The 16,518-nt window shown below is 36.4% G+C and overlaps 1 pseudogene; it reads left to right on the top strand.

The window, feature by feature from the left end:
• Positions 1-395: 395 nt before the first annotated feature.
• Positions 396-16,518, top strand: part of LOC114608441 — a 35,944-nt pseudogene continuing 19,821 nt past the window's right edge.

The raw sequence follows: 16,518 nt of genomic DNA, 5'->3' as shown, positions 1-16,518 counted from the left end.
TAGATCTTAGAAAATGGGAAGAGATCTGCCATTTGAAGATCTAGGAGATGAACAGACAAGCAGGGACAATAATAATAGGCAGTAATAAGTTTAACTTGTTTTGGGGACAAACAGAAGGAGCCAAGTTTCCAAAGAAAAAGTGGCTGGAGATCTGGTAGCAGAGATGGGCAGAGAGGATGGAGACATTATTTTTAATGATTTGATTTGAACTTCATTCGTATTGCAACATAAACTGACTGTATTATTTCATGCAAGGGAACAATATAATGTGCCCTGGATTTTAAGATTACTCTAGCTTCCGCTTTGATTGCAGAGTACAAAAGGCAACAGTGGAAACAGGAATCTGGGAAGGAGGTAATTGTGATGTGAATTGGTGATGGCAGACGTGGGGAGAGATGACTGGTTTGGGAGTGTGGCTTGGACTTCGGTTAGTAGGGCTTGTTGAGAAGAACACAAATGTTGAGTGTGACACAGACGAGCCCCCGGACTTTGTCCGAGTGACTGGGAGGATGGCAGTGCCTTTTATAAGAGGTATAGGTAGTAATGCTTGATTGTGAGAATTAGTAGTGAGATTGTTGCTGTAGGATTCAGAGTTTTGTTCAGTGTTTGTTATTCTACAATATGCAGAACTTACCAGAAATGTGCTCATTAACCTCTAATCTATGGTGTAAGCAAGTTTCTTTCTTTGCCAAACCACCTGTGATATCCCATAAGACATTTTTATGAGTTTTTTTTTTTATTTTTGGTATGTGTGTGGTAAAATTTTTTCAAAGGCTATCTGAATGCTGAAATAACATACACTGACTCTACAAATACATTTGAGTTAATCAGACATAATTTTTCTTATATAGTGCTATAAAATACTCTAAGGGAAAAGTCAAGGTAGTTTTTTCATTATGCTTTATTAAAGTATAAGTATCAAATACAGGATAACCCTTGGTCAGCCCTGATTCGGTATTTGTTACATCTTCTTATCATGCTTTTCCTCACTCATTAGTGGTTCATTCATTCATGCCACCTTACCCACCTTACCAGTTTGTAACAGCTCTGAAGCAAGTTCTGTAAGCATAGTGGGAATTTGGGTGGATTCTTATTACACATCTCTGAACTCTACGGTAAGAATATCTTTGTAAGTATGGTTATATAGATGGAATACATTCATTCAACATGATGGAAGGAACAGAGGAGCCGAAGGAAAGGCAATCAATATCGATGATGTTTGATGAGGATAGAAACAGCTGGCAAATGCAGTGTCCAAAAGCATACAAACACCACTGGGCATCTGTGGACTACCAAATATACATGATTCTAAGCATCACTGGGTGTCTGTGGGCTACCAAATATACATGATTCTAAGTATCACTGGGTGTCTGTGGACTACCAAATATACATGATTCTAAGCATCACTGGGCGTCTGTGGGCTACCAAATATACATGATTCTAAGCATCACTGGGCGTCTGTGGGCTACCAAATATACATGATTCTAAGCATCACTGGGTGTCTGTGAACTACCAAATATACATGATTCTAAGCATCACTGGGTGTCTGTGGACTACCAAATATACATGATTCTAAGCATCACTGGGCGTCTGTGGGCTACCAAATATACATGATTCTAAGCATCACTTGGCGTCTGTGGACTACCAAATATACATGATTCTAAGCATCACTGGGCATCTGTGGGCTACCAAATATACATGATTCTAAGCATCACTGGGTGTCTGTGGACTACCAAATATACATGATTCTAAGCATCACTGGGCGTCTGTGTACTACCAAATAATGCAGGGTTCTGTAGCTCACTGGTATATTTAGATATAAAGGTATGAGTAAGTACATAGCTGAGATTGGATCTGCTAAATTCTGATCCAGTGCACCGCAACCGCTGTGCATTGTGAGATACTTGTATGAACTCATGTATTATAAAATTAAATTGTATTGTGTAGTTCATTGTATTGTTCCGTCAGATTTTGATATCCTCATTTTAAATAATTCATGGGAAGAAATGATCACTTCATAATGCCACAAACTCACAGCAGGCAAAACTAATTTTACACAATATGAAAGCAGATTTTATTTATTTAAAAGGAATATTAAAAAAACACAACAACAACTTTTTTGACACCAGCTGCTGGGAAATAAATAGAATACTTTATGACAAATATCTAAATCTATAAAAGCTGTTCCTGGGAGAGCAAGTTGTAAATTGTAAAGATACATTTACATGGTTTGGTCAGTACTGGAAGGCACATTTTGAGTAAAACAAAGCATCCCATTTCGTTTAATTTCTTAGGATGTAGAAGTTGGAGAAAATCAGCCTTACACAGTCCCTCCCTGTCCTCCTAACACAATGCCAGCCGTGGGACAAACTTTAGCTTTAACCCAGCCACCCTGTAAGTACAAATAGTATAGAAGGAACTAGCAAAGTGTCCTTAAATATTAGTGCTTTCAGTGTTATTTCTAGTGTTGTCCTAATCAGACTTTGACTAGAACTGAGTGTCTGAGGTGGCCACAGAACCAATCTTCCACTGGGACTTTAGAGAGGGGTGTGAGAACAAGATGAGTGAGTATATATAGGGACCATTTTCTTTGGAAGTGTTGACCAGATGGACATTTTTACGAAAACATCACGCACAGTAGTAAGTAGCCTAAGCTTGTTGTTCAATGTGACAGTAAATTCAGATCTGATTCAATGAAATTCTGTCTGCCTACAAAGAATAGGACTCAAGCCCTGGCTAGATCTGGGCTTAAGCTAGGTAATGTCAGAGTCCAGGATGCTAGGTAATGTGTACCATTCCAGAAGTATCAGCAAGAGAACAGAGGTAGAGCAGAAAGGGCTGGGGCTAGAGAACAATGAAATAGACACAAGAGGGAAAACACAGAGCAAAGCCGAAAAGAGTCGAATAGTTTACTACTGCCAATGAAAACACTCTGCTAAAACTATACATCTTTGTGTACTTTATAATAGACAGTCTTATATAATTATGTCCATGGTGGAAGGGCTTACCTCTGTTTTTGTTGAATATTTCCTTACTAACAAGTTAAAAGTTAAGAATGAAGATTTCTTATAAATTTTGAAAAGTTACAGATTCTGGAGTCCTGAAATATGTAGCTATTACCATTAACTTTTCCATATATAACATACAGTGGCTGGAAAGTCTCGGTAAGAGCATTTGCTCGTAAAGCATGAGGACCTGAGTTCTAACCCTTGGCTCCCACATAAAAAGCAGAGCATGTTTACACATGCTAGTAACCCCAGCATTGAGGATGGGTGGGTAGGGACAGGCAGATAGCTGGAGCTCACTGGCTAACCAGCCTAGCCAAAACTTCATGCTTCCAGTTCAGTAAGAAACCCTGTGTCAACCTCCTGTGCCACCTTACTCTTCTGTGAATACACCACACACATAAATCCCATACACATACATGGCCTATCCCACCATACATACAAAATGCAATGTATCTTGGGATTTAAAATATTCAATCAATATTACCACATTGTTAGTGATTAATGTGTTTCAGTGGCTTTGTTTGTTTTTTTGGGTGATGACATACAAAGGTAAGAGGTTCCTTCATCCTCCGTGCATTAGTACATTTTAATATATCTTTTAGCAAGGTTGCTCTGTAACTAATTGAAAGAACATTGGGACTCCCATAATGAAGATCTAAATTCATCTACTATAACTAAAATTGGTGACTGTGTACAATTCATTTCAAATTTTTGGGTCCTTCTGGTTTTTAGTCTGTACACTCGGGTTAGCAATACTCATGTATGAGATTCTATGATCCCATTCAGTGAACTATTGGAAAATTTGGGAAATGTTAGAATGTGATTAAAATAGTGAATTCCTCCTCTACTGAATGCTTGATAAATTCTGTTTCTAAACAGCTACACCCGTGCATTTTGAAGGATGACTGTGCATATATAATGTAATATGTCTAAAGTGACTCCATTCGTGATGTGCATTTGCTGCAACACACCTAGAATTATAATGCAAACATTAGCAAAACAAAGGTGCCACAGCAATGTTAGTATCAGGAGGCCTGAGTTATATTGCACTGATATTTTAGCAAATCTCTCTCTATATATTTTATATCTTCTTTATATTCTGATTTCTCCTTAAAACAAAACATGTAGCATTCTAAGACCTTACTGAAAATAATGATAGAATACCAGAGGTCCCCAACTTTCTCTTGATTATCTCTGACTTTCTGTGATTCCTGCCTTTTACAATACAAAGTTTACATACATATAGGATAAACTCTTTTTTATTGAAAATAGAGTCTTTTCTTATATAATATATTCTTACTACAATTCCTGCCTACCTGCCCTCCTCTGCAGATGCAGTTCATTCTGTCCCTCATTAGAAAAGACAGGCTTACAAGAGATAGCAACCAAACATGAAACTATAACAGGATGATCCGAACATGATTGTATTGAAGCTGGGCTTGGTAATCCAGTGTTAGGAAAAGAGCCCCAAACCAAGCATAAGCATCAGAGACCATTTTTTCTCCCTGTCAAGAGTCCTATAAAAATAATAAGCTGATAGCCCTACAATTTCAGGTGCCTCTTTCCACACACACTTTCTCCACCCCATCCCCCGGCCACACACACACCTGCCCCCATTCCCACCCCACCCCCATTCCACCCTAAGATGTATTCTATCCTGCTCTCACAGGGATCCATACATCCCCAGTAGACCCCTACTCTTTACCTAGCTCTCTGAGTCTACAGGTTGTATCTTGATTATCATTTACCTTATGATAGCCACTCATAAGCAAATATATACATTTGTTTTTCTGTGTCTTAGTTACCTCACTCAGGGTGAGTTTTTCTAGTTCCATCCATTTGCCTGATAATTTGATAGTGTCGATTTTTAACAGCTGAGCAATACTCCATTGTGTAAATATAACACATTTTCATTATCCATGCCTCTACTGAGCAATACCTAGTCATTTTCTAGTTTCTGACTATTATGAATAAAGCTGCAATGACCATGGTTGTACAAGTGTCCTTGTGGTAGAATGATCCTTCCTTAGAGTATATGTCCAAGAGCTGTATAGTAGGATCTTCAGCTAGATCTTTTCTCAACTTTCTGAGGAACTGCCGTTTTGATTTTCATAGTGGCTATACAAGTTTGTACTCCTACCAGCTGTAGAGAAGAATTTCCCTTATTCCGCATCCTCACAAGCATCAACTGTCACTTTTTGTTATTGATTTTAGCCATTCTGTCAGATATAAGATGAAATCTCAAAGTAGTTTTGATTTGCATTTCCTTGATAGATAAGGATGTTGAACATTTTTCTTTCTCTGTCATTTTAAATTTCTTTATTGAATATTCTCTATTTAGATCAGTACCACATTTTTAATTGGATTTTTAATTCCACATTTCTTGAGTTCTTTATCTATTTTGAATATTAGCCCTCTGGATATGGAGTTGGTTAAAAACTTGTCCCCATCCTATAGTCTGCTGTTTTGTTCAAATGACAGTGTCCTTTGCCTTAGAAAAGCTTTTCAGTTTCATGAGGTCTCATTTATTAATTGTGAATCTTAATACCTTTGCTATCAGTATTTTGTTCAGAAAGTCGACTTATCACCTGTGTCAATGTGTTCAAGGCTATTTCTCACTTTCTCTTCTATGAGGTTCAGTATATCTTGTTTAATCTTGACTTTTTTGATCCACATGAACTTGAATTTTATACAGGATGACAAATAATAGATCTGTTTTTTTCTAAAGGACTTTTAATTCAGCAACATGCCTGCTTTGGCAAGGGATTCCACCCACAGCCCAGGTCTATGTGATCTGGCTAGAACGTGCAGACAAGCTACACACCTTTAATTCCCCTGGCTGGAACACAAACATGCCCATAGTACACACCTTTAAAGTAAAATTAGTTGGTAGAAGGAAGCAGCCATGTGTGAAAGTAACTTCTAATTGAAGGACAAAGTGATGAATCAGAGAACAATTTGACAGGAGTCAGAGACCAACACAGGAAAGAGAAGTTACTTAGAGGAGCTCAGGAAGAGTCAGTCTATTGAGACTTAGTTCAGTAAGTACAGTGGAGTTGAGGAATCTTTGTGAACTCATGCAGTTCAGTGTAAGTTAGCAGAGGCAGTTGAAGGCAGAGAATGAAAAGCTGCCAGAAGATTAGAAGAAATTCCCAGAGTTAGTTTGAGGCCAAGTAGAGCAATTCAATGGGAAGCTGAGAAGCCAGATTGAATCAGTCAGCTTGGAGAGGAATATGAGCCAGAACATATAGAAGTTCCCTGGTGGAAGTTTTAGGTTCACTTATGTATACTATCATATCATCTGCCAATAATGATTCTTTGACTTCTTCCTTTCCAATTTGTAACCTCTTGATCTCCATTAGTTGTCTTACTGCTCTAGCTAAAGCTTCAAGTACTATATTGACTAGATAAGGAGTGAATGGACAACTTTGTCCTGTTCCTGATTTTAGTGGAATTGTTTTGAACTTCTCTCCACTTAATTGATGTTGTGTATAGACTCACTGTAAATTGCCTTTATCATGTCCCTTATGTGTCCCTAATCTCTCCAGGACTTTTCTTATGAAGAGGTTTGGGATTTTGTCAAAAGCTTTCTCTCTATCTAATGATAGATATAGTGCTTTGCTTTCAGTTTTTATAATGATGAATTACATTCATTGATTTTCATCCATTGAACCATCCGACATCTCTTATATGAAGCTCACTTGATCTTGTTGGATGATCTTGGATTCAGTTTCCAAGTATTACATTGAGTACTTTTGCATCTTTGTTCATAACGGAAATTGGCCTATAATTCTCTTTGTTTCTATCTTTTTTTATTTCAGCCTTTAGCTTGATTAATTCCTGCAGTCTGCTACTTTTGAATGTATTTATTTCTTTTTGCTCTAGAGCTTTCCAGTATACTGATAAGTTGCTAGTATAAGATTTCTCTGATTTTTTTAAGGTATTTAGTGCTATGAACTTTCTGCTTAGCACGATTTTCATTGTATCCAATAATAAAATGCTATGTATTCAAATTCTCAAAAGTCATTAATGTCTTTCTTTGTTTCTCTCTTTACTCATTTTTCACTCGGTGGAGAGTTGTCCAGTCTCTTTCAGTTTATAAGGCAGAACAGAGAAGGAAAATTTCTACTACCTGGTATTGTGGCAGGCATGCTTGCATGATAAAACCTTAGTTTTCAGTGTGCCTCAAGCTGCTCCTTATAAAGAGCAAAGGCTAGAATGAGAACTGAACATCATTCAAAGTCCTTCTTACAGAGAGGACATTGTACATGTTCTAAAATGATCATAATTAACTTTGCCTATTTAGCCAATTTCTGTAAGTCAACCATCAAATAGAATATTGAACTAAAATATTGTCACTTCTAATGTGGGGACATAAGTAGCATACTTGGAGAGTTACAGACTAATGGAAGACCTAGTCTCCAGAATTGCTGGACAGCACATAAGGAACAACACCCAAGGTTGTCCTCTGGCCCCCTCACAGGTAGAAACACACACACACACACACACACACACACACACACACGCATACATGCATACACCTACACACATACACCCACATACTAACACACTGAATTCTTCTTGAATATTGTCTTTGGACATATAGAATTTTGAAAATGTTATGTTTCATAACCTATAGGAACATAATATAATGTCATTTTGCCTTAGCGTAATGTCTGGTGCCTAATGTCTAATGTCTAGTTAGAAGATGATAAAAGAATTGTAATTGGTGAATTTGAAATGGCTGTTGTAAATGGTCTGTTGTAAATTTACTTTTTGGAATAGATTGCCACATAGTTAATGATAATTGTCATGGTGTTGGTATCAGTCACATGACTATGTTAAATCTTGAGATGGATAGTAAGTCACATGGGAAACACTGCCATGCTCAGCTATAATAAAAGTAATTAAAAATGCATATTCATATGTGTCAAAGTTTTGAGCAAATTTAAAATCAGAGTGAATTTGATAAGAAAACAAGTCCAAGCTGGATGCATTAAAACCATTTTTTATCTCGTCCTTCCCCTGCTCCTCCAGCTTTTTTAACCCCCAACCCGCACACTCCCACGGCATGGTCCCTTCAAAACTTTATGTTCTCTTTTTAATGTTTATTTTTAATAACCAACTGAGCCCAATTAATGACAAATCAGTGTGGAGGCTGTCTGTTGATGCATGGGCAATGTACCAGTAGCTATTCCTCAAAGTAAAGTGACTCTCCATTCCCCAGCGCCTCTCTCCTGCCAGTACCTTCTCATCCCAGATAAGAACCTGTGAGCTCCTCTCATCTGTGCTGGAAGTTTGACTGACTTGAGCTTGTGAAACTACTATCATTGCTATGTGTTCATGAGTATCACAGTTATGTCATACCCAGAAGACAGAACTTGCAGCACTTCTTCCTACCCCCATGTTTATAATCTTTCTCCTTTCTCTTCTCTGATGTTCCCTGAACCTGGTAGTGAGTGATAGAGAATGAGACATATGTCTCATTTGGGCGAAGTTCTCACTGTCACTTATCCTTAGCACTTTGACTATTTATGACTCCCTATAAAAATGCTATACAATGCAAAAGTGTTTCTCTGAACAAACTTGAGAGTATCATAAATGTACAAATATAATCATAAATATTAAGAAAGTATTTTGAGAACACAACCATTTAGCAAAACAATAAGATCATGCCCCTCTAAATCAGAGCTATGACTTCCCTATCAGAGAAGGTTTACAGATGAGATAGGAATTCTCTCCTATGCTGTAGGCTTCAAACCCAATCAGAAAGTGTGTAGTTACTCCTTAACAACTGTGCTTGTAGCCAAATCTTGCCTGACAGATGAGTGGTATACAATGTAGGGTAGAGTGTTAAGACCTATTTCTCTGCTTCCAGAATTCATAGCACTGTGAGTACTAGCCAATAAGGAGAAAGTTTTGCATTTGCAGATTAATTTCTGTATGCAGCCAGAGGGTTTTTATGGTACCCTCAGAAGTAGTCTTATCATCTCGTTATGAAGGACAAACAACAGCAATGGCAATATGCTGTATTTTTTGTGGGGAGTTCTGGAACAACCTCTTGATCAATAACTTGTAGTCACTTTAGCATGGTGACATAGATTAGGCCATATGTGACAGAGGGAAGGATTCTGTGGATCAGGCAGAACAAGGACTTTGGATTATTATCACAGAATTAAGAGTAAATTTCCCTCTGTGCAATCATAATAGCTTTTGTTTTCTAGGAGATACATCTATGGACTATCTGATGTTTATCCTCTTTAATGGAATTAATGCAGTTAAAATATGTGAAACCTCAACAGATTCGATATTACATTTCAGATAAAAAGTTGATAATTAATGGCAGGCTTCACACGTAATTAGCAATGAACTTTGAACAGGGCCTGCCTAGGGGGAGTTGGATCATAGATTCTAGAATTCAGTAATCATTTCATTCGAGCAGGAGAGGCATAGGCCCTTTCCTTCATTGAGTAGATGACAGTAGATAAAGCAAGTAGTCAGGGAACTCTGCAGGGCTCTGTAGAACAGCTGGGACTAGAAACAGCGCCTGGTCCTGGTGTAAATGCCTTTCACCATACCGTTTGACTTCTTCATTCCTAGTATCACAGTCACTTTCAGACAAGGATTTTGGTCATTATTTCTTAACTAAGTGTTCAGCTACTTGAGTAACATCAATGACAAACATTCATATGGCACTTTCCCTAATTCTCCTTATGGCTTGTGTTTTAGAACTCCACATTATGTTGAGAGTTAGTGGACATGACTAAAAAAAAAATCTGGGAAGGAAACATAACCAGTAAGTGGTAAAGACCTGGTTCTAAACCCAGGCCTGAGGGGTCTAGCACTTATACTCTATCCTATGCCGTATATAAGCACTTAGTTATATAACCACCTGGCAATAACATGCATAAATTCTCTGTGTCTTGGGGGAAGAACCCAGAAAGATCAAAATGCGTATGATCTGCAGGGAAGCCCATTATGTAATAAAACAAAGTTGGGTTAATTGGCTGTCTCTTTAGAAGGGAAGAAACTAAGAGACTATGATGAACTGAAACATTGCTGGTTCTAGGTGACTGTGATCAATGTTGGATCTGAAGGGTGGGGTTAAAAGGACACCATCATGACTTAGTACTTCAGCCCACTGTATCAGAGTAGATGACCTTGTTAAGTTCCCCCCATCTTTGTGTCAGGCTGCTTGAGTGACATTAATGCTAGGAACAGGCTTGGTACTGAGGAACCAACTATTTATGAGTACATTGGAACACAACTATGCTCAGTTAGGCCGGAAGTAAAAACATAAATTTAACCTTAAGCCATATTGTTAAGCATTGAAGAGCCGGAGGCGCATATAGTTCTGACTTGTGACTCTTCATGGCATCCTAAATGATTATCATGAGTGTAAAGCCACCTGACACTTCTCTTAGCTCCAATTGCCTCACCTATAATTAGGATAATTGTACTAATCTCATAGATTCCTGGTGAGGAAGAGCAAATAATATCAGTCTCCATAAGGTTTAGCACTGTACCAGGCACATAGAAATACTAAACATTTTAAGAATAAAAATCATTAATTTTTCAAATATGGATTATAATGCTAATTATTTTCTTATATAAAAAAGAAAGCATGGCCTAGAATATAATACTAAATAGGACTTTGTATCTATCAATCTCTCACAGCTTTTGGATAAAGGACCTTGAACTCTGAATTGTGAATAGTGCTTATAAAGGAAGCTTTGTAAATCAACTTATTTAAAATGCAGTAGAACAGCTTATGATTTAAAAGCATCCCGTGGTGAACCCTTTTATAATGCGAATAATCATCCCCTAATTTATCTGTTCTGTAAGTTCAGATTTTGGTTTAGTGTGTCTTCTTAAAGCAAAGAGTACACCTGCACTCTTTTTCCTACAAGGTAAGCAGTACTTTCATGCTGGGAAGACTTTCAGAGAAATACAGGGTGCCTCTTGGATTCAAGATGACATAGGGCAGTAACTGCAGAAACACACAAGGCCCCTGTTGTCAGGAAGAGCATTAATTGTACTTTGTGATGCATATATTTTTAATGAGTGTTCATCCTCACATAGGCCAGTAGACCTAGACTGTCATGAGGATCATTGAAGCCTAGGAGTGTTGCCCACGTTGAAGAGCTAGTTACTGAAAAACAATTTGCCTCATGCCTTCTTTCTCTGAAATTTCAATGGAACTCAACATGAAATTATGACATACCTTACAAATCCCTATGAAACGCCAAGAAGTATGGAAAGCTGTGCAGTAAAGAGCAGTGGGCTAGGAACTGGGAATTCAGCTAAACAAGACCCAGTATATACTAACAGCTCAAGGTACAAATAGGGTGTCACCTTTTCTGTGCGTTTGCTTCTTGATTATAAACTAATCATATTGTATTTATATTCCATATGCAGTCTCTTACTAAAAAACTTTACTAATCTGATTCATAAAATGAGGTAAACTGTTCTGTTTCTTTCCCTCTGATTTTTTTTTAAAAAAAACAAGATTAGAAGAAAAAAATCACAGAAAGGTCACTTATGAGTAGTTAAGAGGTCTTCTTGTCCCAATCAACAATGCTTGTAACTCTGCCTCAGCTTGAGCCCTTTTATTTGCAGATATGCAGATTTATAAAACATTTTATTTAACTATGATATAGAGATGAATATCAAAGTGGGCAAACTCAAGCCAAATCAGTCTTTTCTACCATTATCCAGCAAACATTGACCTGTGTTTGGAGAAACTTGGATGTATTTGAAATAAAATGACCTCTCCCACAAATTAATTATATCTAGGACTAAAATAATTACATCTTTTCATTGATTCTTTTTATTTCCACAGTATCCATGGGAATTTTGCCAATTCTTCATAGCGTGATTTAAGCTCATTCATACCTAACTTGGATGAAGTACACTCTAAATATATGCCTGCTGCTCTGTCCTCTGCATGATGAAAGGGACAACACCATGTATCAAATTCATAAACATAAACTATATGGTGCGTCACAAAGCGGGGTCCTTGGTAGCTCAATAACTATGTTGTAAGAACTTGGAGAGCAGTGTACAATTTTGGAATTTTTTATACTTGTTCCAGTCCACTGAAGACGTTAAGTGTAGAACTACAATTCATAGATTACAGATGTATCTGATATCAAATTGAGGATTTAACATTTTATACAGACTTATGCACTATAAATTATGACTATATAACCTTGAATTTTTGGTCAAAAACATTCAAGCAAATTTTAAAGAGAAACTCATGAGCTTAATTCAGGTAAGGAATAATGAATCATTAAGTTTAGCCAAATTGGAAATTCTGGCAAATCTTAGTAATCCAAATCATCTTTAGAGTTTCACTGCCAAACCTAAAGATGCTATAGCTACCATATCTGACAGTATGTGTGACAGGTTTGCAGGTGCCAGAATGACTGTAGCAGAGCAAAGAATCCTTTTTTCAAAAAGATAAAATTACTCATCTATTCGTTTCAGTTCTTTAGAAGAAATCATGATCTTGGGCATGCCATTTTTAATTTTTAATGTGTAAAGATAAAGCTGTTTTAATCTTCCTAATGTAATAAATATTAAAAATATACAACATAGTAATAAACCATTTCTATTTTCTCAATATAGGTTGGGAAATGATGTGCATTATTTAAAGCAGGTATCATTAGAGAGGATAGAATAAATATTAAAACTCAAAAATGCAAAACCACATCTATAGGGAAATTCTAGCATAAGCAGTAGATTTTAAAATATACTATGACAACATATTAAACCATACTATTATTTTTATATGTAAAGAAAAGTCAAGAAATATTGAGTATATGTTCAGTGTTATTGGAATGTTGACCTGCAGATCCCCTAAGATCTTATGGCTCTTATGTTTCTGAAATCTTATGTACACAATCAATAGAACAAGATGAGTACAAATGAAATTTCAAAAGAAAATCTTTACATCTGTATTGAAGAAGAAGATCTGGGTTCCATAATGGAGTCCAGGTTATGCTGAGGCAGACTGTGTTCTCTAAACAATGCTTGCTTTTATTTCTGAAGAGTGGAGAACTCATAAAAGCCCAAGAGCACCCTCTAGTGAGACTTCTGTGATAGGCCTGGGGACTTCCCCTTGACCTTCACTATCCCTTTCAAATGACCTTTGGTTTTCCAGTATGTACACCCTGGATTCATATTATCTGGCCGTAGTGAGTAGTAGATCACAGAAGAAGATGGTATGTTTGGAAAGCATGGCTATTGTAAAAATGCTTAACTACTAGATCTGGCATCCATTGTTCTCATGGTTTGGTTTTTACTCATAAAATACCAGTCTGTGACCTTTGCCTGTTAAAATAGTTTTCAGAACTAGCTAAGCAAACATAAGCAGTAGACGTCTGTAACTCATTTGTACTCTGGCATCCTCTAATGTACAGCCAGGAGCGTTTTTGTATTTCCAATATCAGGAATATGACCAAGGTTATTAAGTTGATTTTGAGATTGACAAGGGTGTGAGGGGTAGATAACAAAACTCTAGATTTGGCCAGTGAACACTGTATGCATATATTCAATAATTAAATTGAATTTTATAAATGTTATTTATATGTTGAATTTCATAAATAATTGATGAGCATTGATAAATGCTTCTGAAATGTAAATAAATGATTAAATATAATTATATATGTACTCTTATATTTTAGAAAGATTAATATAAAGAGACTCTGTTAATTTTAAGTTAGTTTAAGCTGTTAGTTTATGTCTATGTTCACTTAGATTAGTAACTATTACATAACAATTGAAACAAGGTTAATTATTACTTGATTTTATAAACAAGTTGACATAAAGTGCTGCAATTGGAAGGGAACTTAGAGATCTAAATCTCTCCACTTCAGACAAACAGAGGCAAAGCCTTGGTGTACCTAAATGTTAAGCAACTTGGCAAGATGTTTCAAGTGGATAATGGCAGCATTAGGCACAACAGAGACTCCTTGTGCTCATTCTAGTGTCCCATATGCTACAATAGCACCATTATTAAAGAGGCTGTAATGTAATCGCACACGTTCATTCCCACTGATTTTGGAAAATTCTTCATGCTTCCAGTGAAAGTATGTGTGTCTTACCGTCCCTCTCTTACTCTGTCTCCACTCTCGTACAATGGAGTAAGTTACGTTCTGGGTTACTTCCAGGCAAAAGATAAATTTATGGTTATTTAATGAGTTCTTTTAATTCTTGAAACACTGGGCTGCACTGTTTACTTGTGACTGACCCTTCAGTCAGATTAATATTCTAGCATTACTAGAAACTGTTCCTGTGAGTCTCTACTTCGGATTCATGTGTGTTCTTATGCTTTTATCTGTTAGTGTTCACAGAAGGATTATATCATCAAATAAAAAGTAATGTGGAAGGCTGTTGACATTCATTAAATTCAGTGTCTGTATTAAATGTTCATATTTAATTTGGAAAAAAAGGCATTCTTGGAATTATCCAACAGAAGTCAGATCAATAACTCTTTTTAAAAGACTTTTAGGTATATCATCTGATATCTTGAAAATAACCAAATGCTTTTTTTAAATTTTTTTCTAGTTTTAGAAAATAACCAAACTCTTTGTGTATTTATACTTGAATATTGCTGTATAAGAAATGGCAATTTGGCAAAACATATTCCATATCAGTTCAGCAGGAATGTATGATTCATTCAATTCTCAGTTCATTACCATATTTTTAATCTAGGTTTTAGAAATTAAGACTCTTAATTTTAATAGTCTTAATACCTATGCTTTTCATCACTGCTAATGTTTAGGAGATGAGATAGCTATGTGTGGTAAATCAAGGCACAATGTCTTAATTTCAATTGTAATAAAAAGTAGCTAAGTTAGTGAGCTCTATTTCTATTTCTTAGTCTGCTATATGATTCCTCCAATACAGTGGAGTTTGTTTTGTTTGGTTAAAAATCATAAAGCCAGCAAATTGTAGTGCTAGAAGTGTTCATGGCTATCAAGGAGGCTGGCCTCTTTGTGTTTTAGATGAATAAACCAACACTACACAAGTAAAGGAAATTGGAAGTATGTGATTTTATAACTTAACTTTCAGGAATAAGTATTCCCTTATTTTCCTAAAAATAGTTGACTCTGGAGAAATAACTGTTCAGTTTTACAGGTACTCTGACCCTCCAAATTAACCAACACTGTGTTATCTATGCATAGGCTATATGCACTACATTAAACCTGGTTCATGGTAGTACAGTGCAGCATGTCTGCCTGGCTGGCTTTCTAATTCTTGTCGGTTTGTAGTGGTGTTAAAGATCACATTGAAACCATAAGTGACTACTGTTAAGTCTGTTTCATCGTTAGCTGTGATTCTAAACAGTCACAGTAATGAAACTGTGTGGACTCTGCATGGTCTACTAAATATTTTTAGGAAGTGGAAACCCCTTCTGGAGTTCTGAGAGAAACATCACTTTGAAAATGCCTTTAAAAGTACTCCAGCATAAACATTGCAGTGGAACATTTCATTAGCTTTTCAAGAACAATAAAGAAATGTGGAGCATAATAGGCTAATATATTTAAGTGGCGTTGGTAGAGCCCTACTTAACTCAGTGGGATTTTCTGCAACATGCAGAGGTGGAAAAACCATTGCCTACATATGCATTGTGTAGGACTGCCTCCCTCCTCATTGCATGCAGTGTATATCAAACAGAAGTGACTTCCCACCTGTAATTCTAAAATGAAGAAAATCTCAAAATGCAAGTTTTAGAAGCATCATTATTTAGATGGGATGATCAGCAACCTACAGGGCTAGTTTTGGCATCCTGGATTACTGCAAGCTAGAGGAAGGAATAAACTGAATTTTAGCATAGCCCAGCCTATTACAGCTTATATAGCCACCAGGGAATTAAGATCCTTAAATACCTAAGAAAAAGACATGATGTAAGCCAAATCTTATTGGTTATAAATTACAAAATCTAACTCAACTAATGAAAAATTATTTTGCTATTTACACTTCAAATCTATCCTGCCAAAAATTTGAATGAAGTAAAATGATAATTTTATAAAAAACAAAGTGGTAATTTTTTAGTGGTTTTATTAGGATTCAAGAAACTACACTGAATGCAGTGCTGGCCTTGCAGTATGATCTTCTGCCAATACCTTTAGCTCTTGGAGCTTCTATTTTCTCTAAGATAAATTGGGACTCATTAGTCCTTGGGACACTGTGATCCTTGTAATTTGATTAAGCTTTTAGGGAAAAATGTAAATTCAGCGTACAATTAAAATGTTTTAAGCAAGTTCAAAAAGCCCTCCATGATAACAAATTAAAAGTATTAAGTATTTTCCTTTATGTAAATAAATTGTCATCAAAATTTGTTGAAAAGTCAGAATCCATGTTCATGTGACATTGGATTCGTGATACAAAGAAAAAGCCTTTTGAGTGACAGATAGCTCGAGTGGCTAAAGGAGCATATTTAAGCTGTTAATGTTTGTTTGTTTCCCGTACTGTCAAACCCTATCTTCAGAATACTATCAAC

The sequence above is a fragment of the Grammomys surdaster genome, unplaced genomic scaffold, assembly GCF_004785775.1.
Source record: "Grammomys surdaster isolate TR1022 unplaced genomic scaffold, NIH_TR_1.0 125901, whole genome shotgun sequence".
Lineage (NCBI taxonomy): Eukaryota > Metazoa > Chordata > Mammalia > Rodentia > Muridae > Grammomys > Grammomys surdaster.
This window is presented reverse-complemented; position numbering and strand designations above follow the sequence as displayed.